At 43.6% G+C, this 22,012-nt stretch overlaps 1 long non-coding RNA gene across 9 annotated transcripts in view; it reads right to left on the bottom strand.

The window, feature by feature from the left end:
* The window catches only part of LOC133776143 (uncharacterized), a 71,416-nt gene extending 49,832 nt beyond the window's left edge, over positions 1 to 21,584 (bottom strand). For 6 of the 9 annotated variants that reach the window (XR_009868344.1, XR_009868349.1, XR_009868348.1 and 3 more), the window contains exons 1-5: positions 21,445 to 21,584; positions 15,978 to 16,036; positions 9,909 to 10,020; positions 6,067 to 6,153; positions 2,027 to 2,117 (exon numbers count right to left, since the gene is read on the bottom strand). This is a non-coding gene — a long non-coding RNA (uncharacterized LOC133776143). Of the gene's footprint in view, positions 1 to 2,026; positions 2,118 to 6,066; positions 6,154 to 9,908; positions 10,021 to 15,977; positions 16,037 to 20,923; positions 21,022 to 21,444 lie in introns of those variants that run through there. The other 3 variants (XR_009868346.1, XR_009868347.1, XR_009868351.1) reach the window with 3 other exon arrangements.
* Positions 21,585 to 22,012: the final 428 nt, after the last annotated feature.

Below are 22,012 nucleotides of genomic sequence, written 5' to 3'. Positions count from 1 at the left end.
CTTAGACTAGATAAAAAAAACCTCTTGAGTGATAACAGTGGTACAGAGCATCCTTCTTCCTAATACAAATAATTATATTAAAGTAGAATGTTTTTATAGATGTAAGCTTTTATTTAAAAAGCACATTATTTAGAGTCCCTTGTATATTTGTATAGTTTCTCATAATAACCAGCACAAAACATGACAAACAGTATATTTTGGGGTGATATAATCTTGTTGCCTACAAATATTTTATGAGTACTATGTCCTGAGCCCTATCAGCAATAATACATCTGTTGATCCTGAAACTTCAAAAATATATCTGGAAGACATGTGGAGGAAAGTAGGCTGAGTCACCCGAAAAGGAGCCATAGAAGGGCAGTTCCAGTTGTTGGATAGCTGAAGGGACCACCAGGGATGTCTCCAAGTGACTTTAGACTGCTGTCGCCAGTTTGACTTAATGTCTGAGGATTTCCATGCTTTGTGTGTACTACAAAGATTTATTTGGCCACAATGGCCAGGTCAAAGCTAGGAGCTGTAGTGGAATGAGAAGGCCATGCCAAGGTGGCCACTGGCAAGCAAGCATCAGTTAGTCAGGAATGGCTTTGAAACCCACCTGGCTTTGGAAACTGCCTGGCGACAGGCTGTGATTGGATGGATTTGAAACTGCCTGGCGACAGGCTGTGATTGGATGGCTCTGGAAACTGCCTGGCAACAGGCTGTGATTGGTTGGGGTATAGACCACCCCTTGACCAGATTGGCTGGTCTTGGCTACATAAGCTGTTGTACCAACTGTAATAAATGAGTCTGCCAGCTGCTCGCCTCAAGCCTGCTTTCACCTGACTCCCGGGGTCTGTGTGTTGACTCTGCACCTCTTGCCCCCACCATGCTGCTACTCTCAGAAACGAACCCACTGCAACATTGTAGAGAATTCAACGGCAACAAGGAGCCAAGAGTTTCATCTAGGTGTCTCACGTGTATGCACAGGCCCAAAGACTTGGGCCATCCTCTGCTGCTCTTTCAGGCCATTAGTAGGGAGCTGGATTGGAAGTGGAGCAGCCAGGACTCTAAACAGCACCCACATGAGATGCCAATGTTTCAGGCAGTGACTTTACCTGCTATGCCACAGCACTGTCCCCCACAATAACAATCTTAATGATATCCATGTGAAGGACATAGGTGAAGTCACTTTTAATCAAGAGGGTGAACAAAAGGGGAATACTCAGAAGATGGGCCAAGACACAGGGAAGGTTGGGGCTGAGAAGAATCACCCCGGAGAGGATTGTGCAGTATTGTGGAGGGAGCTGCTTAACACAAAGGCTTTCCTCCTACAAGCATGATGCTGAGATGTTGACCCCCCTCACTTGGCGGCATGAGTGATTGGCATAGCATAGGTGTTGGGACTAGAGTCCCCAAGGGAACCCTAGCCCTATCTCGTGCCCTGGATCTGAACTTCTCAAAGTGCGGTTGGCATCATTGGCAAGGAGGTGTAGCCTTATGGAACTTCCCCAAACTTCCCAAAACTGCCACTGTGCTCCTACACCTTTTACCACCACTACACCCACTCCTTTCCAACTGAGCCTCCTACTCACCCTACACTTTGTTTTCATAGGAAAAGAGTGTCCTGAAAAAGGAGGGATTCCTCCAGAAACTTAGGCCTCTAACATGGTTCCTCCACTCCCACCCCTGGAATGCAGATAGCAGAAGGAAGACAATGGAGGGCTCAGGACAGTTTGAGGCAAGAAGTCAATTTCAGCAGCTCCAATGAGCAAGAGGCACAGTACAACCCCTGACTGTGTCTGTGAGTGTCTGTGAGTCAGAGACAAGGAGCAAGTGTGTAGAGGGCAAAGGGACTGTGGCACCCATAGAGGGTAGAGAACTCCTGCTGTGTGTTACAAGTAAAGGAAGGAGGGGGATGACTTGCAAGGGCAGGGAGGAGGTGCACATTTTACACTGAGTATTTGGCTATCTATTATGAAGAGAGTTTGAAAATTGGCTCCTGGTTTAAAGACAGACTTTGGGGAGCAGCACTGAAAACGCAACTCACTGTATACAAAGGGACCTCCTGAAGACTGTCAGTATTTTTTCCAGGAGAAACTTTGCAGGCCAGAAGGTGATGGTGCGGTTTATTCAAAGTCCTAAAAAAAGTAAAGAAGAAAATTGCAAACCAAAATACTGTATTAAGTGATCATGTCTTTTTTTTTTTTTTTTTTTTTGACAGGCAGAGTTAGACAATGAGAGAGAGAGAGACAGAGAGAAAGAACCTGGGATGCCGGCATCACAGGCGGAGGATTAGTCTAGTGAGCCGCAGCACCGGCCTGTGATCATATATTTCAAAATTGGTACACAGAAAAACTTTCCGAGAAAAACAAGTCAAGGTGTTTATCACCACTTACTGGTCCTGCCTTATAAAAATACTAAAGAAAATTCTTCAAGTAAAAGGAAGAGAATGGTAACCAGTATAAGGAAATTATGTGAAAGTAGGAAGTTCATCAGCAAATGTGCATACAGTGTCAAATTCAAACCACTAATAGCGTAATGATAGTGGGTTGATCAATTACAACATAAAGGTTAAAAGATAAAACAATGAAAAACAACTATGGCTGCAATGTTTTCTGAATGATAAAAAAACACAAAATGTGTCATCAAAACATAGATTGTTAGAGGAGAAGAAGTAAAAGGATAGTTTATATATATTAGCAAAATTAAGGGTATCAACTTTTTAAAGGAATTATTTATCTATTTGGAAGGCAGAGTGACACACACATAGAGAGGCCTTCTATCTGCTGGATCCCTCTCAAAATGCCTAAAATAGTTGGGTCTGGGCCAGGTCAAAGTCACGAGCAAGGAACTCAATTCTGGTATCCCAAGGAGGTGGCAGGGGCCCAAGTAGCTGGCCATATATTGCTGCCTTGCAGTCACAGTATCAGGAAGCTATAGCTGGGACTTGAGCTGGCACTCAGATATGAGATGCCAGCATCACAGGCAGTGGTCTAACCTGCTGTATCGCGATGATGGCATCAGCTTAAAATGGCATGTTATGAGATGTTTTATATAAGCAGAAGTGCAACTACCAGGAATAAATCTATAATATGAGGGACCTCTTAAAATTCTAGGAAATGCGTAATGTTCAAAAAACCATGGGAATATCTCAAAATTTTTTTGCCAAAATAATCTTATCTTTTAATGCCAATTTCATGAACTTTTTGGAACATTCTCACAGATAACCAAAAGTTTTTGGGGGGTTGGCACTGTGGTGTAGCAGGTAAAGTTGCTGCCTGCTGTGACAGCATCCCATTTGGGCACTTGTTTGAGACCTGGCTGCTCCACTTGTTCCAGCTCTCTGTTATAGCCTGGGAAAGCAGTGGATGATGGCCTGAGTCCTTGGGCTCCTGCACCCATGTGGGAGACCTGGAAGAAGCTCCTGGCTTCTGGCTTTGGATCAGCTCAGCTCTGGTCATTGCAGCCATTTGGGGAGTGAGGCAGCAGATGGAAGGCCTCTCTCTCTCTCTCTCTCTCTCTCTCTCCACCTCTCAGCGCTACTCTGTCTTTCAAATAACTAAAATAAATCTTTTAAAAAAAGAAAGCAGTAGGAGATGGCCCAAGTCCTTGGGCCCCTACACCCATGGTGGGAGATCCAGAAGAAGCTTCTGGCTCCTGGCTTCAGATTGGCCCAGGTCTGGCCACTGTGGCCATTTGGGGAGTGAACCAGTCCACGGAAGACCTCTCTCTCTCCCTGCCTCTCCATAACTCTGCCTTCAAAATAAATTAATAAATCTTTTTTTTAAAAAAAGGCTTTTTAAAAAATATTACAAATATTCTACTATAGAAAGTAATCAAGTCACAAAGGACATAGGTTAGAGATGAAAAAAAGGTTAAATAAATTTATGAAACAAGGGGCTGGCACTGTGGCGTAGCAGGTAAAGCCACCATCTGCAGTGCCAGCATCCAATTTGGGTGCTGGATCGAGTCCCAGCTGCTCTACTTCCAATCCAGCTCTCTGCTATAGCCTGGGAAAGCAGTGAAACACAGCTCAAGTCCTTGAGTCTCTGCACCCACACGGGAGACCTGGAAGAAACTCCTGACTCCTGGCTTCGGATCAGCGCAACTCCAGCCTTTGCAGCCAGTTGGGGAGTGAACCAGCAGATGGACGACCTCTCTCTCTTTCTCCCTCTTTCTGCCTCTCCTTCTCTCTCTGTGTGTAACTCTGACTTTCAAATAAATAAACAAATCTTAAAAAATTTTACAAAACAAGAAACATTAGTAAAATGTTAATAATAATCCTTTTTTTTTTTTTTAGTGCACCACCAGTTCTCTTACAGATTTATTTGAAAATCAGAGCTACAGAGAAAGAGGGAGAGACAGAGAACGGTATCCCATCTGTTGGTTCACTCCCCAGACAGCCACAATGGCCCAGGGCTAGGCCAGGCCAAAACCAGGAGCCAGGAGCCTCTTCCAGGTCTCCCATGCAGGTGGCAGGAGTGCAAACACTTGGACCACCTCCCACTGCTTTTCCCAGACCATTAGCAGGGAGCTGGCTAGGAAGTGGAGCAGCCAGGGTACAAACTGGTACCCACATGGGATGCTGGCATTATTGGTGGCACCTTTACCCACCGTGCCACAATGCTGGCCCCAATAACAAATCTCTATTAATAATTATTTGGAAAGTAAATGAGTTAAATTCTCAAAACAAAAACCATGGAGTGGATGCATGAATAAAACAAAACTAAGATATGACTATATGTTGGATACAAGAGACTCATTCACTCTAAAGCACACTGACAGATTGAAAATGTAAAGTCAGAAACACAGTTCAATTGAACAATGCATGAGAACAAATGGGTCTAACAGAAATATACAAAACCTCTGTTCAAGAGCAATAAAATAAAAATTCATGTAAGGTGCACATGGAATATATTGGTCATACATTAGGTCACAAAACTAGTCTTAAAAACATAAGACTAGTATTATGTCAAATATCATTTCAAACCACAGTGATATGAAAGTAGAACCCAATACAGTTGTGGTCATTTAGGGAGTGAACCACCTGATGGAAGACATCTCTCTCTCTCTCTGTCTCTCTGCCTCTGCCTCTCTGTAACTCTGCCTTTCAAATAAATAAAATCTTTAAAAAAAAATCAGATGTCCAAGAAATATACTTGAACACAATGACAGTCATAAATGAAAACCCTGCAGCTACCACCGAGTCATAGTGAAAATCTGAAAGCTTTTCCTCTAAGACTTAAAAAGACAAGGACATACATTCTAATCATATCAATTGCATATAGTACTTAAATTTCTAGCTAGAATGATTAGGCAAGAAAAAGAAAACCGCATGAAAGTGCAAGGAAGTAAAATCATCTGTTTGCTGATTACACTATCTTACAAGATGCCTAAACTATCTTTAAATATCTTACAGTATTTAAAGAGTAATATAAAAATAATATAAAGGGGGGCTGGCACTGTGGCACAGCAGGTAAAGCCACCACCTGCAGTGCCAGCATCCCAAATGGGCTCCAGTTCAAGTCCCGGCTGTGCCACTTCTGATATAGCTCTCTGCTGTGGCCTGGGAAAGCAGTAGAAGATAGCCCAAGTCCTTGGGCTCCTACCCCCACATCGGAGACCGAGAAGAAGCTCCTGGCTCCTGGCTTCAGATCAGCACAACTCCAGCTGTTGTGGCCAACTGGGGAGTGAACTAGCGGATGGAAGACATTTCTCTTTCTGCCTCTCCTTCTCTCTCTGTGTAACTGTGATCTTCAAGTAAATAAATAAATCTTAAAATAATAATAATATAAAGGGTGATAGACAAGATTACCAATAGAAAGGAAAACTAGGAAAAAAATGTAATTTAATTTTTATATCTATAAAATAGAGTGAGTATAATAAAAATCCACTTGTAGGCTAAATAGTTTGGAATAGGAACAAAAAATTTAATTGAATTTGAAATATGGTCTGATTCTGATATACTCCCCCAAAAGCATGTGTTGGGAACTTGATCCCCAAGGCAATAATTTCACTTCTTAGGAACAGATTAACGCCAGTTTTGAAAGGGTCTGAGGCTATGAGATTTTTCTCTTACTCTCTCACCATGCAATGATGTCTGTCATGTTAGAATGCAGGAATATGGCCCTCTTCAGATGGGTCTTCTTGGCCTTGGACTTCCCAGACTTCAGACTGCAAGAGATAATTTTTTCATTATAAAATTATCCATTTTATGACATTTTTATAACAACACAAAATAGACAAATACATATTTTCTAATCTTTAAAAAATATTGTTATTTATTTTAAAAGGTAGAGTGATAGTTGGAGAGAGAGAGAGAGACAAAAAGATCTACTATCTGCTGGTTTACTCCCCAGATGGCCACAACAGCCAGGGCTGAGCCAGACAAAACCAGCAGCCTAGAACTCCATCTAGATTTTCCACATGCATGGCTGGCCCAAGTACGTAGAGCATCATCTGCTGCTTCCCTAGGTGCATCAGTTGGGAAATGGATTGGAATAAGAGTAGCCAGATCCAAACCAGGACTCTGATATGGGTTGCCGGCATTGCAGTTGGTGGTTTAACCCGTTGCACCTCACTGGCCCTGATATTTCCTAATATTTATGAAAGAGAGAAAGAAAATGCAGAAAGCTTTAGAACACCATGAAACCAACATACTAAGCTAAAGTACTTCAAAAAGTTTGCAGAAAGTGGAAGTAAACATAAGTTCACTTTGGTAAAAACATTTTTAAAATCATATGGAACCTTTTAAACTTTTTTTAAAGATTTATTTATTTATTTGAAAGGCAGAGCTACCAAAAAGATAAGGAGACAGAGAAAGAGAAAGAAAAAGAGAGATCTTCCATCCCCTGTTTCACTCCCCAAATTGCCTCAGTGGCCAAGCTGGGTGGTCTAAAGCCAGGAGCCAGGAGCTTCTCCCAGATCTCTCACATGGGTGTAGGGGCCCAAGGACTTGTGCCATCCTCGACTGCTTCCCCAGGAACATTAACAGGGAGCTGGATCTGAAATCGAACAACAGGGACTCAAACCTGTGCCCATATGGGATGCTGGCATTGCAGGTGGCAGCTTTAGCCTGCCCCTGAACTTCTTTTTGTTAACAAAAAAAAATCTATTTACTTTACAGGCAGCATGCCAGACAAGAGAGATCGTCCGTCTACTGGTTCAAAAACCAAATGTCTGCAATGGCTGGAACTGGTCTAGGCTGAAGCCAGGGACCAGGAACTCTATCCAAGTCTCTCACACGGTTGGAAAAGCTCTGATAGCAGGGAGCTGGATCAGAAGTGGAGCAACTGGTAACTGAACTGGCACTATCAGTGTCCCCATTGGTGGCTTCACCTGCTATGCCACAACACTGGCCCTATCAATAAACTTCTTGAAAACTCCTAGTGTGAGCATTTCAAACAAAAATTTTTGCATCAAAATAACCTTATCTTTTATTTCAACTTTTCACAATCTTTTTGAAGTATCCTCATACATGCAATTGGAGTTTCAGATAGAAAAGAGAATGAGTAAATCAGAAAATGTATATTTAGTCATGGCTAAAATATCCCATGATTTGTGAACATCAATTTATTTATAGATTGAAAATCCTCAATGACACCCTAATCTGTATAGATACAAGGAAAACTACGCTAAAGAAATCAGAAACAAAAGAATCTCAAATACAAGAAAATAACTTGAAAGCAGTGAGAGAAATTATAGACCATAGCACACCAGGAACAACCAGGCATGAATGATGTCTGAGTTCACCTCTGAAACAATGGAAAGACATCTACAAAGATTTGAAAGAAAATATCCTCCAATCCCTGATTCATTATCCAAGGGTACTATTCTAAAATGTGAGGCGAACAGGAGTGGGCACTGTAGTACAATGCATTCAGGTGCTGAGTGGAATGCCCACTTATCCTATCTGAGTGTCTGTGTTCAAGTTCTACCTCTGTTTTTAAGGCAGCTTCCTGCTAATGTGCCTAAAGGGAGGTAGCAGATGTGGGCTCAAGCACTGGGTCCCTGTCACCTGCACAGGAGACCTAGACTGAGGTCGAGCTTCCTACCTTCAGCCTGAGCTTGCCTCCACTGTGGGAATTTGGGAATGAGCCAACAGATGGAAGACGTCTCTCTCTCTCTCTTTTGCTCTCTCTCTCTCGCTTGCTCTCTCTCTCTTTCTCTGTGTGTGTGTGTGTGTGTCTGTGTGTCTGTGGGTGTCATTAGGCCTTTTAAATAAATAGACACTGAAATACGAGGTGAACAACACATGTTCTGATGAAAACAAACTACTAAATTAATCACCAGTAGACATGCACTATGGAATGCTAAAGGAAGTTCACCAGACTGAAAGGAAATAATACAAAATTTTAATGTGGATGTACTAGAAAGAATCGGGATCATTAAAAATGGTATACATGGGTGAGCATAGGGCAAGCATTGTGGTGCAGTGGATTAGGCCATCCCCTGAAATGCCAGCATCCCATTTAAGCACTGGTTTAAGTCCTGGCTGCTCCACTTCTGGTTCAGCTCCCTGCTAATGCACCTAGGAAAAGCAATAGAAGATGGCCTGAGTATCTGGGCCATTGCCACCCAAGTGGGAAACCTGGATGGAATTCCAGGCTCCTAGATAAGGCCTCACCAAGCCCAATGCCAGTCATGGTCATCTCTTCCTCTCTCTAACTCTGCCTTTCAAATAAAAATAAAACAATAAAAAAAAATTGTGAGTAAAGATAAAAGGCTATATACCTTGTTATTCTCTTAATTTTGTCAAAAGAGGTAGGATTATTTGAAGAAAAAATGTATACTATGTGGGACACTTATATATTGATTGACTATGCAAATATATGTATAAAATCATAGCACAATGTATAGAGGTCAAAAATGGAACTAATCTATTGAACAGCTCCTGTATTGCCTATGAAGCACTACAGTATAACCTCAAGAATACTGTGGCAAATTATTCATTATTCAAATCTTTGGAGGAATTAATAGCAAATTCATGCATAATCAGAGAAAATTAATGAAACAAAGCAGTATATGTTTTTGATAGGACTGCCATAACACAGTACTATAGATGGGGTGGCTTCAACAACAGAAAATCATTTTGTCATAGTTTGGGAGGATGAAAGTTCAAAGAAAAGCTGTCTCTGGGTTGGTTTCTACTTTCCATTGATGCCTTTCCTTTTGGTTTGAAGGTGGCCAAATTCTCACCACAACCTCCCTTGGTCTTTTCTGCAGGTGCTCTCTTCCCTCGTTGTCTTTACAGGCCCTCAGTTAATCTTAACTGCCTATTTGAAGGCATTCTCTCAAATAGTAATTTGGGGATTAGAGCGGCCATTTATAGATTTTGGGAGAAAATAATTCAGTCCATAACATAGAACTAAAAGAGAAGAACCAAAATGAAATATTTAGAATAATTTATAGGTGCAGGCATTAAGCCTCATGGCTAAGATGTCAATTAAAATCTCTTTGTACTGAGGCAGGCGTCTCAGCCCCAGGGGTGCCCAGGTAATACCTCCGCCCGTCATCACCCACCGTCTTTCATTTAAAGCCGTGTGGGCTCCAAGGCGTGAGCGAGCTCCCTGCTGTGGCCTGGGAAAGCAGTAGAAGATGGCCCAAGTCCTTGGGCCCTATGCCCACATGGCACGTGGGAGACCTGGAAGAAGCTCCTGGCTCCTGGCTTCGGATTGGTGCAGCTCTGGCCACTGTGGCCATCTGGGGAGTGAACCAGCAGATGGAAGACCTCTCTCCATCTCTCTCTCTCTCCCCCCCATCCTCCCTTCCTCTCTCTATAATGCTGCCTTTCAAATAAATAAATAAATAAATAAATAAATAAATAAATATCTCTTTGTACCACACAGGAGTCCCAGGGCTTGATTCCAACCCCAGATTCCAGTTCTGATAGGCAGTAGTGATGGCTCAAGTAATTGAGTTACAGACACCTGTGTGGAAGGCCTGAATTGAACTCCCATCATCTGACTTCAGCCTGGCCCAGTTCCACCTACTGCAGGCATCTGGAGAGTAAACTAGTGGATAGAAGATCTCTCTCTGTCTCTGAAATAAACAAAACATTTATAAATTATTAAAAATACTTGATGAGCCAGAAGAAAGGTAATAAAGAAAGCGGAAGAAGTCAGATGAGACAAACGGAAAACAAGTATCAACATTATCATAAATATGAATAATAAGAGCTCCATTTCAGCTTTCATGTTCCACAACAATGTAGCATATTCTCATCTAGGTTTCAATTTGAATTATATAAGAAAATGTCTTTTTTTAAAGATTTTATTTATTTATTTGACAGGCAGAGATACAGGGAAAGGGGGAGATGGGAGAGAGAGAGAGAGAAAGAGAGATCTTCTATCCCCTGGTTCACTCCCCAAATGGATGCAATGCTGGAACTGAGCCGATCCAAAGAGAGGAGCCAGGAGCTTCTTCTGGGTCTCCCACATGAGTGGAGGGGCCCAGTGACTTGGGCCATCTTCCACTGTTTTCCCAGGCCATAAGTAGAGAGCTGGATCAGAAGAGGAACAGCCGGACAAAATGTCTTTTTGATATGGCATCAGAAAGAAGAGACCAATTTGCACCCATATTAGATAGCTCTAATGTCTTATAAGCATGCAAATTTTACCTTGCTTATATATATTACCTGATGCTAAATTATATTTATTATTATGATTCCATTTAATTAATAAATCCCCTTGGGGGCCAGTGCCGTGGCTCACTAGGTTAATCCTCCGCCTGCAGCACCGGCATCCCATATGGGTGCCGGGTTCTAGTCCCGGTTGCTCCTCTCCCAGTCCAGCTCTTTGCTGTGGCCTGGGAGGCAGTGGAGGATGGCCCGAGTGCTTGGGCCCCTGCACCTGCATGGGAGACCAGGAGAAGGCACCTGGCTCCTGGTTTCAGATCGGCGCAGCACCAGCCATAGCGGCCATTTGGAGAGTGAACCAATGGAAGGAAGACCTTTCTCTCTGTCTCTCTCTCTCACTGTCTGTAACTCTACCTGTCAAATTTTAAAAAATTAATAAATCCCCTTGAGGCTTGTATTTTGGTGCTGCAGATTAATCTGCTGCCTGTCATGCTGGCATCAAGTGTGGGCACTGGGTCACATCCTGGGGGGTCCACTTCCAATCCAACTCCCTGCTAATCCACCTAGGAGAGCAGCAGAAGATGGCCCCAATATTTGCACCCCTCCCACCTGTCTGGGTGACCTAGATGCAGTTCCAGACTCCCAGCTTTGGTCTGACCCAACCCCAGCTATTGTGGCCATTTAAGGAGTGAATCAGGGGATAGAAAACCTTCCATCCCCCCCCCCCTTTCTCTATTACTCTGCCTTTCAAATAAGTTTTGTTTTTTTTTTTTGAAATATGTTTTTAAAACTAACAAACACTCAGGGCCAGCACTGTGGCACAGCGGGTAAGTGCTTCCTGCGGTGCCGGCATCCCATATGGGCACTGATTCAAGACCCGGCTACTCCACTTCCAATCAGCTCTCTGCTGTGGCCTGGAAAAGCAGTGGAAGATGGACCAAGTGCTTGGGCCCCTGCACCCGCGTGAGAAGCTTGGAAGAAGCTCCTGGCTCCTGGCTTTGGATTGGTGCAGCCCAGGCCATTGCGGCCAACTGGGGAATGAACCAGTGGAAGGAAGACCTCTCTCTCTCTCTCTCTCTCTCTCTCTCTCTCTCTCTCTCTCTATCTCTCTTTCTATTTCTGTGTAACTCTGACTTACAAATAAATAAATAAATCTTTAAAAAATAAAAATAATAAACCCTCATAAATTTCCTAAAATACGTGGCTGAAAACAAGTTGAGGAATAATTAAGTAATGGATTTACTGGAGATACATTCACTTTCTTTTGCCTTAGAAACACGTACAGATCTCTGGAATTATATCTGAAAGAAAAGGTGAATGGAGGGAGTTCAAAGAGAAGTGATTGGGCTTGCTTCTAGATTCTACTGTGAAAAGCAAGATCATGATAGAAATGAACTGAAAATAGTGGACACATCAGCTAAAAAAAAAAAGATAAAATCAGGGCCGGGGCCAGGGCTCAACAGGCTAATCCTCTGCCTTGCGGCGCAGGCACACCAGGTTCTAGTCCCGGTCAGGGCACCGGATTCTGTCCCGGTTGCCCCTCTTCCAAGCCAGTTCTCTGCTTTGGCCCGGGAGTGCAGTGGAGGATGGCCCAAGTGCTTGGGCCCTGCACCCCATGGGAGACCAGGAGAAGCACCTGGCTCCTGGCTTTGGATCAGTGCGGTGCGCCGGCCGCAGCGCGCCGGTCCCAGCAGCCACTGGAGGGTGAACCAATGGCAAAGGAAGACCTTTCTCTCTGTCTCTGTCTCTCACTGTCCACTATGCCTGTCAAAAATAAAAATATATATATAAAAAAAAATCAGATTCTCCATGGGGGAAGATTTTCTTCTACATTAGAGAGGCAGGAAAATGCTCCCTGAAAGAGCACTCACATTCTATTAATTAGTAGAGATTAAATATATTATCTAAAGGTTGATGAAAACATTTATTTGCTATTGATTTTTTATAAAAAATTAATACTACTGCAAAGAAATGTTATAATTTTGAGAATTATTATCCAAATAAATTGTAGTATAATGAAGAAACACACAACATGGTGTGTCCAAAATTCTTACCACAGAAAATACTGCGTAGAATTAGCTATTTTTCTACTGATACAAATGTTCCACAAAGGATTCCATATTCGTGATTCCCATAGAACTTCTCTTGCTTTTAGATATCTAATATTCCATAGAAGTATGACTCTTTTTTTTTTTTTTTTTTTTTTTTTTTTTATTGACAGTCAGAGTGGATTGTGAGAGAGAGAGACAGAGAGAAAGGTCTTCCTTTTTGCCGCTGGTTCACCCTCCAATGGCCGCTGTGGCCGGCGCATCATGCTGATCAGAAGCCAGGAGCCAGGTGCTTCTCCTGGTCTCCCATGCGGGTGCAGGGCACAAGGACTTGGGCAATCCTCCACTGCCTTCCTGGGCCATAGCAGAGAGCTGGCCTGGAAGAGGGGCAACCGGGATAGAATCCGGCGCCCCAACCGGGACTAGAACCCGGTGTGCCAGTGCCACAAGGCAGAGGATTATTCTGTTAAGCCACGGCGCCAGCCAAAAGTATGGCTCTTAAAACTGATGTGTTTTTTTCCAGGAGTCAGGAGCTTCTTTTGGTCTCCCACATGGGTGCAGGGGCCTAAGCACCTGGGCCATCCTCCACTGCTTTCCCAGGCACATCAGCAGGAAGCTGGATCAGACATGGAGCAGCTGGGACTCAAACTGGTGCTCATATGGGATGCCAGCGCCACAGGTGGCAGCTTTACCTACTTCACCACAGGGTTTGCCCTACTACATTTTCCAAATAATTGCTCTAAACAACATACCTCTTTTATTTATTTACACTTTTATGTATTCCTTCCCCACAATGTTGGCTTTGTCATTTTACTTGCTTTAGCCCATGGAACATCAAGGAATATGATACAAACTTTTAAAAATTAACTGCTTGCTGGGGTTTACGTTACTGGACATAATTACCTTGTGAAGAAGCCTGGGAGCTGCCTGTTGGAGACACAGGACCCAGCTGAGATATAGTGCCAACTACCAGACACGTGAGTGAAGCCATCTGCAAGGCACCAGCCCCAGTACAGGCCCTGGATGACTTAACCCTCATTTGTGTGCTCCCTTCAACAGCGCATATATTAACCCTCATTTGTGATCCAAGGCAACACCTACACAGGAAGTACCTACCTAAGCCCACCTTAAAATGTTGAATCAGAATTATAAATACAGTGCTTATACTTTAAATTTGCAAGTTTTTTGTTGACTTGTTGAAAATCAATGCTGTTATGTATCGGTGAGAAAAAAACTGAATTACATGCCAAATACAATGATCAGAATTTCATGATTACACAAATATATTCATGAGTATGAGCCACACCAACCAGAGGGATGTCAGCAAGGTCACTGCCACATGAGACTGGAGATCATATGCTTCAGGGGCTGGTGCTGTGGCATAGCAGATAAAGCTGCCCTCTGCAGTACCAGCATCCCATATGAGCACCGATTCGAGCCCCGGCTGCTCCACTTCCGATCCGGCTCTCTAGTATCACCTGGGAAAGCAGGAGAAGGTGGCCCAAGTCCTTGGGCCCCTGCCCCTACATGGAAGACCTGGAAGAAGTTCCTGGCTCCTGGATTTGGATCAACAAAGCTCCGGCCTGTGGCCATCTGGGGACTGAACTAGTGGATGGAAGACCTCTCTCTCTCTGCCTCAGCCTCTCTGTAACTCTGCCTTTCAAATAAATGTTAATTTTTAAAAAGACTATGCTTCAATTTTTTACATGTATTTGGCATTGTATGTCATTTCACTTGTATTTATCAAAACAATTAATAAAGTGATTGATTACCATCTTAAACATTTGAAAAAAGTTTAATATTAAATGTCTATAGAATTTATGACTATCAACAATTGATAACTAGAATTAAGTGAGAAAAGCTTGTATTACAAACCTTTGGGGCTAACACAATCCATACACAGTATTGGGAGAAAGGATAAAGACAAGCCATTATGAAGTCAAAGTCTCTTAAAACAGTTCTAGATTGACTGTGATTCCTAAAATCAATCTCAAAACTAAACATGAGTTTTGAACGAGCTGCAGCAAGACAAACAGCACTGCTCAAAACTAAGAGAGCCTGATATCCACAAATCATGTGACACTGGTCCACTCACTCATCTCCTAAAAATCTACTCTGTTCCATCTCTCCTATCAGGCAGACAGATCCTTTTCACCTCCCCTGTCCTGACAGGAAGAACTCTCCGGACAGAGGGGGCATCATCACATCTCTATACCAATGGTGGTTACAGACTAGGCTTCAGAGAGCTCCGATTCTGGGAATAATGGAAGCAGAATGAAGTACTGGGAATGGGGTTGGGGCAATATTGATAGACTCTCAGATAGGACAAATTACCCCCTCCACTGCAGGCAACACCTTCAAGACCCTTCCAATTAGCAATATTTCCTAGGACCTTGTTTCTCATAGATCATACAAACTTTCCAATGTCATCCAGTCTGTAGTAGCTTATGCATGAGCTAAGATAGCATCATTCAAATCTCTATCTTTCTGGGCAGTAGGATCCATAGTTGCCTCAGCCATACCATGCTAGGATCTTCTCCTTTAAAAGGGATTCATCTGATCGCCTGTGAAGCAGTAGGCAGAAGATGTGGACCAAAGGGTTATCCTTTCAGGTGGATTTCTACTCATGAAATCATTCTTCCTTACAGCAAACTACTTTTTTCTAAAGAAAATAGGATCATCCATCAGCACTCTAATTTCCCTTAGAGATCCAGTATTCTTGGAAACTAGAACTTGTGTGTCTATAAACCCATACAACATTGTGGGCAGGATACACAGTGCAGCAGGGGACAGGAAGTTCCACTTGCTGAGGAGACGCAACAAACCCCACAAACACAACTACACTTTTGTAAACAGCCTGTACATGGGCTGACAATGATTTCTCTGGGAAATCAGGGCTATGTCACTGGTACTGGGAATGCCTTCAGGTTACAGATGGATAAACCAATGCCACAGAGGTCAGTAATGGGATCCTCTAGTGGCTGAGCTGGAACTAGACTCACTCCAAACACCTCCCGGCTCATACAATCTGCAGGTGCTCCTTGCCCCACTGTCATCTTGGATTGACCACATCATTGTGGAATATGTGACATCAGATTCTGCATGATGGAAGGACACAGGTGCTCTCGCAAAGCACCCACCTCCAGCAGAGTATTCACTCGAAGCTCAGCCCATGGTGGGCTTCCTCACCCTCAGACCTTAGGTTTTAATGACTGTGCTGTTCCCCACAGGCCCAGAGCTGTGGCAAGCAACACCCTATCAGGCCTCACCCACACAAGAACCACGGATGCTTCTGCTCCCAACAACAGAACAAACGTTCTACTCCCCAGGGATCCCCGTGGTCTGTGGGCCCCATCTTTCCCTCTAGCACTTACCTTCAGGAACACAGAATACACTCAGTGCCTTTGAATCAGCATCAGGACAGTTGCAGGGCCTAGAGTTTCAGGGAAGAAGAGGACAAGAGTGAGCAACATGACCCACGCTGGGAAAGACCTGAGAAATCCCTTCCCATGGACCTGTGCTGGTGCTGTCATGGGAAGGAGAGACTTCATTTCCCCTAGGCCTCTGCACCCCTTCACAAAGAAACAAGAAAATGATGTGTCTATGTCCTGGGCCTCAGCCCTGCTACCTTGAGACCAGATGTGATGCATCAGAATTGGCCTCTATCTGGCAACCATGTAGAATTCTGGTGACTAATTTACAGATTCACAAGCTTACATTTTAAAGGAATGTGTGAGGAATAGAGAAATTATACTGTGGACAGTGGTGATCACTGTCATTACATTTATTTTCATTTTATGTCCTGAAAATTGTACTGTATTTATAGAACACATATATTTTTATTACAGATCTTCTATAAAGCATGGGGAAAATGGCAATGAATATTTTACTTTAAGATATTTGAACAAGAAACTGATATTACTATGGCAACTCATGTCTAACCTTTAAAAAGATGCTTGCTTAGCAGAGATGGTAAGAAATGTAGACAAGATGTACAATTTGGGACATGCTCAATTGGACTTGCCCCAAATGGTGGAGTTAGAAATGTGCCAGGGGATTCCAATACAATCCCATCAAGGTGGCATGTACCAATGCCATCTCACTAGTCCAAGTGATCAATTTCAGTTCACAATTGATGACTCTGATAGGTCTGAGTCAAAGGGATCACACAAACAAGACTAGTGTCTGCTAATACTAACTGATAGAATCAAAAAGGGAGAGAATGATCCAACATGGGAAGCGGGATACACAGCAGACTCATAGAATGGTAGATGTCCTAAACAACACTCTGGCCTCAGAATCAGCCCTTAAGGCATTCAGATCTGGCTGAAGAGCCCATGAGAGTATTGTAGGCATGGAAACCCAAGATACCATGGAAAAGAAAAAAAAAGAAGACCTAAATGAAAGATCTCTGCGAGTGAGATCCCAGTGGGAAGAACGGGGCCATCAAAGAAGGAGGTACCTTTCTCCGAAGGGAGGAGAGAACTTCCACTTTGACTATGACCCTATCGGAATAAGATCAAAGTCGGCGAACTCTAAAGGCTTCCATAGCCTTGGCAACTCATGACCAGAGCCTAGGGAGATTACTGACGCCATAAACAAGAGTGTCAAATTGTTAAGTCAGCAACAGGAGTCACAGTGTATTTACATCTCATGTGGGATCTGTCCTTAATGTGTTGTCTAATGTGAAGTGATGCTATAACTAGTACTGAAACAGTATTTTTACACTTTGTGTTTCTGTGTGGGTGCAAACTAATGAAATCTTTACTAAGTATATGCAGAATCGATCTTCTGTATATAAAGAGAATTGGAAATGAAAAAAAAAAACAAAACCTGGTGTTAAATTGGAAATGGCATAGAAAATTAATTAATTTTCTAAAAAAATCATGTAGGATCTCTGTCTTTAATATGCTGTACACTGTTATTTAATGCTATAACTAGTATTCCAACAGTATTTTTTCACTTTGTGTTGCTATGTGGGGGCAAACTGTTGAAATCTTAATATATACTGAACTGATCTTCTGTATATAAAGAGAATTGAAAATGAATCTTGATGTGAATGGAAGGGAAGAGGGAGCAGGAAAGGGGAGGGCTGCGGGTGGGAGGGAAGTTATGGGAGGGGGGAAGCCAATGTAATTAATAAGCTGTACTTTGGAAATTTATATCATTAAATAAAAGTTTTTAATAAAAAAAAAAGAAATGTAGACAAGAAACCAAAAAAAGCTAAAAATGATGACCATGACAAGACAAAGAATGAGAGAAAAGTAAACAGTTCTGGAGAAAAGATGAGGTAGATATCACAAAGTGAGAATTACACTGAGCTAAAAACTAAAGGTAAAATCCACAGGTTGCTTCAGGAGCACATTTACATAGCTGTCAAATGCTGCATCTTAAACTGTTGGAGACTGCCCCTCAGATTGTGCCAGCAGAACAAAAAACCCTGTGTGTTGGTACAGTGTGTTCTATACCAGTGCTCACCATTCCTCCATCATATTGACTGCACCTACTTATAGGAATGTAATAGTTTTCAAAATTTTACATTGCTGTATATGCAAAGATTTGTTTTATTAATATGCAATAAAGGCAGAAATTTTTTAAAAAATAAAAAGATGCTTGCTCTAATCTATTAAAGTAGCTTGTGAATCTTTCATGTATCATATTCGAGAGTTGGGAAAACTCTTCTATTGCATACACTGGAATAAGATACTGGGTCCTAAGGCTCGTGCATCCCAAATTCATTGTACAAATACAAAAATTACAATGTCTGGTAGATACTTGCCTAGGAACTCCTGAAATCCATCTGTTCATCTATGTCACAAATCCTCCCTTACCCTTTCGAGAGTAGGACCTCAACTTTCCCTGACATTTGCTGCTTTGTGCCTCCCACTAGGCAAGGAGGTCAAACAGAATTTCATGGATCTCCCACTACTTAAGAAGCTCCTCTCCAAATAGAGATGGGCATGGCTCCTGTGGTCAGGGCTGATATGTTCTTGAGTGGGAGTGTGATGTGCTAACTCTTGGTTAACAACCTACCCATGGTTTCCTTTATACCCAAGATATCATTTGGACTGTTCAAATTCCTGTGGCTTCTCTAACTCTGCCCTTGCTCCACAGTGACTTCATTCCACAAATTAAGCAATGAGTTTCAAACTTCAAAGCTTAGGCCCCTGCATCTCAGACCAGAGAAGCAACTGTGCCATGAATATATAGAGCTCAAAGTTATAGTCCTTGAAATAGAAAATGAACTTGCAGGTATCAAAGAACTAGCCTGTACCAAAGAGCATTTGGTCCTTATGTCCTTTCCTAGGAATGGTTCCTCCTATTTAGGTGGTCATACACCTCTGGCACCAGGAGCTGCTCATACTAGGATTGGAGGTGTGGATTCTGGGAGAATTCCTGAGAAGAGAGAAAGTATGAAGACCACGCTGATAGTTTGCTGTCCTAGGCACTCATTTTCTCGTTGTCCAAGCTGTATACTCCATGTGTTGGCTGGACTTCACATTTGGAGGATTTATCTTTTCCTGAATGCAGAAGAATGAATAGTCCCTGTTATGAAGATATAGGGACTGACAATCAGGAAGCGGGATTGACAAATGCAGAATCCAACAAAGATTAAGAGCTAAGGACAACCTTTTCTGATTACCACTACTAAAAATATTTAGTCATGTACCTGTGTTGTCTGGCCATGTTTGTATTTATTTATTTTACAAATATATTCTTTAAACAGTTATTCAGATAAAATTAATATTACCTTTCCTCACAACCTCTGTCCTGAATCAATCATTGTGATGTACAGTTTACATCCTCCTATCACTTTTCTCTTATATTTATATCCACATGTCTATAGAAATATGCAATGAAGGGAAGACAGATTTCATGTGGATTTGAGTTTGGAATACTACAATATAAAATATTACATAAAACTCCGAAATAATCCAATACATACTTTTAAAAATATCAGAAATCATATAACTTTCTTATGTAGTATAAATGAGTTATGTTCACGGAATGCATGAACTAAAAATATACATACAATTCATTCCTTTCCAGTTCTTGGTAGCCATCTCTGCTGCCAATTTAGAACACTTTAGCGCCTCTAAAAGAAAGTAGGAGGTGGGGGCAGTTGGCCTAGTGCTCAACATGCTGCTGGGGACACCCAGATCACATAGTGCCAGGGTTTGAGTGCCATTTCCACTCCTGACTGAATTCTAGCTTCCTGCTAGTGGAAACCCTGGGGGCACATCCAGCAGGCAATGGCCAAAGTGATTGGGAACCTTAAGCCATTTGGAGACCTGGATTTAGTTCCCAGCTCTCAGCTTTTTAAAAGTTGTTTTAAAATAATCAATTTGTTAAAAAAAAAAAGAGAGAGAGAGAGAGAGAGAGAGCGAGAGAGAGAAAGAGTTTGTCCACCCACTAGTTCACTCACCAAATGCCTACTACATCTAAGACTGGGCCAGGCTGAAGCCAGAAACCTTAGATCTCAATCTGTGTTTCCATGCAGATTGCAGGAACCCATGTACTTAATAAACATCACCTACGATGATCACCTACTGCCTCCCATGGTGTGCACTGGCAAGAATATGGAATTGGAAGAGCAAGGTTCAAACTTAGCTACTCTCTGATATGAAATGTAGACTTCCCAAACAATTTAACTACTACACCAATCACCCATCTCAGCATAAAAATTTTATACTGGAGTATTAAGTATATATTACCTCCTTTCCTCTCATGGAAAACATTTACAAACAGAAAACAAACCTTTGAAATATTGATTTTCCATGGGAAAAAATGATTCATAATGCTGTAAGTTTCAGGTCAGAAGTTGGCATCCAGCTACTTGGGGAGATCTCTGCACATTTATGGGTTTGTTGCCAGACTTAGTGCTCTGGACTGGAAATGATTTGTCCCCTCTGAAACTCATGGGGAAATTTAATCCCAATTGTGAAATATTAAAAAGTGGGTCCAAGGGCCAGTGCTGTGGCCTAGCAGGTAAACCCACCACTTGCAGTGTCAGCATCCCACATGGGCACCAATCCAGCTCTATGCTATATACTGAGAAAGCAGTGAGAGACCCAGAAGAAGCTCCTGGTTCCTGGCTTCGGATCAGCCCAGCCCTAGCGGTTGTGGCCATTTGGGGAGTGAATCAGTGAATAGAAGACCTCTCTTTCTCTGCCTTTCTCTCTCTCTTTCTCTCTCTCTGCCTCTCCTCTCTGTGTGTAACTCAGACCTTCAAATAAATAAATGAATCTTAAGGGGGGGGAGAGGGGGCGGGGTGTCCAGGTCAGACTTTGTAAGAGGTGATTAGGATAAATCCACTCACGTGATTAATGGGTCAATGGCTGATCTCCGGGGATCTCCCATGAAATCCACTTTAATTGGCCTCTCTCTCCCGCCCTGTATTTGTCCCCGAGCCACCTCAGGCCTCTGCCAACAAAAGGACACCGCCAGGTGCTGGTCAACCTCGGACCAAAACCTTGAGCCAAATAAACCGCTTCTACCGCTCACCCGGCGTGGGATGCTGTGCTCAGGTAACAGGACAAGGACGCAGTGCCCCAGGAAGAGCTACTCCGAGAGAACCCGGCGGTGTACCTGAGACTCCACTCCCCGTGGAGTTAGAACACTCAGGGCACTCAGGGCACCCTGGGCAGAGAGAGGGGCAGGAGGACCCGCAGACCACAGCTCCTCCCCACAGTGCAGTCCACGGTCCCCCTGAGGACCGTCCCGCCCTAACTGCACAAACAGGGCAGACCTGGGGCTGCGGTCCCTGGGCTGAGCCCGCACGGGCAGAAGCCCGGGTCCTGGCCACCAGCGCAGCTCCCACCCGGTGGGCCCCACACTCACCATTTCCTCGCTTCGCTCCCGAGGCATTCTGGGGTCCTCGGGCGGCTCCTGCGGTGCAGGAAGTTCACACAGCGCAGCCCCTGAGGCACCTGCGCCCGCTCAGCAGCAGCACCGGGGACCCCCTCCCAGCGCTGCCACAAAGAAAGGTCCCGCGGGGCTCCGCAGCGTCGCCCTGACGTGCCTGATTGGACCGTGGCTGCAGCCGGCCCGCGCGACGTCACAGAAGGTGCAGCCAATCAGCATCCCCTAGGCTGGGGCGGCTCCTTGGGGCGGGGCCTGGTAACAGGGGAGGTGGGGCTCAGACTGGAGCCGCCGTCTTCTCCGGCCCGGGTGCTCCGGCAGCAGGGGGCGCTGTCCCAGCTCTGGTGACTTCGGCTTCTGGGCGCCCTCAGCTGTCTGCGGCCCTGCTGGATCCTGTGAGCCCAAGCTTGCTTCCTGAGAGCCGCAGTTCACAAGATGCTCGCTGAACGCTGCCTTTCCCGCAGTCTTGGCTTGCTGTTGTTAGCTCACGTGAGGGTTTGTAAAGCTGTTTATCTGATTGTACTTAAAGCTATCACATGGACTATTT

Source organism: Lepus europaeus, chromosome 17 (assembly GCF_033115175.1).
Source record: "Lepus europaeus isolate LE1 chromosome 17, mLepTim1.pri, whole genome shotgun sequence".
In the NCBI taxonomy this organism is placed as follows: domain Eukaryota; kingdom Metazoa; phylum Chordata; class Mammalia; order Lagomorpha; family Leporidae; genus Lepus; species Lepus europaeus.
Note: the sequence above shows the minus strand (reverse complement) of the source record. Positions and strands in the feature narration are given on the sequence as shown.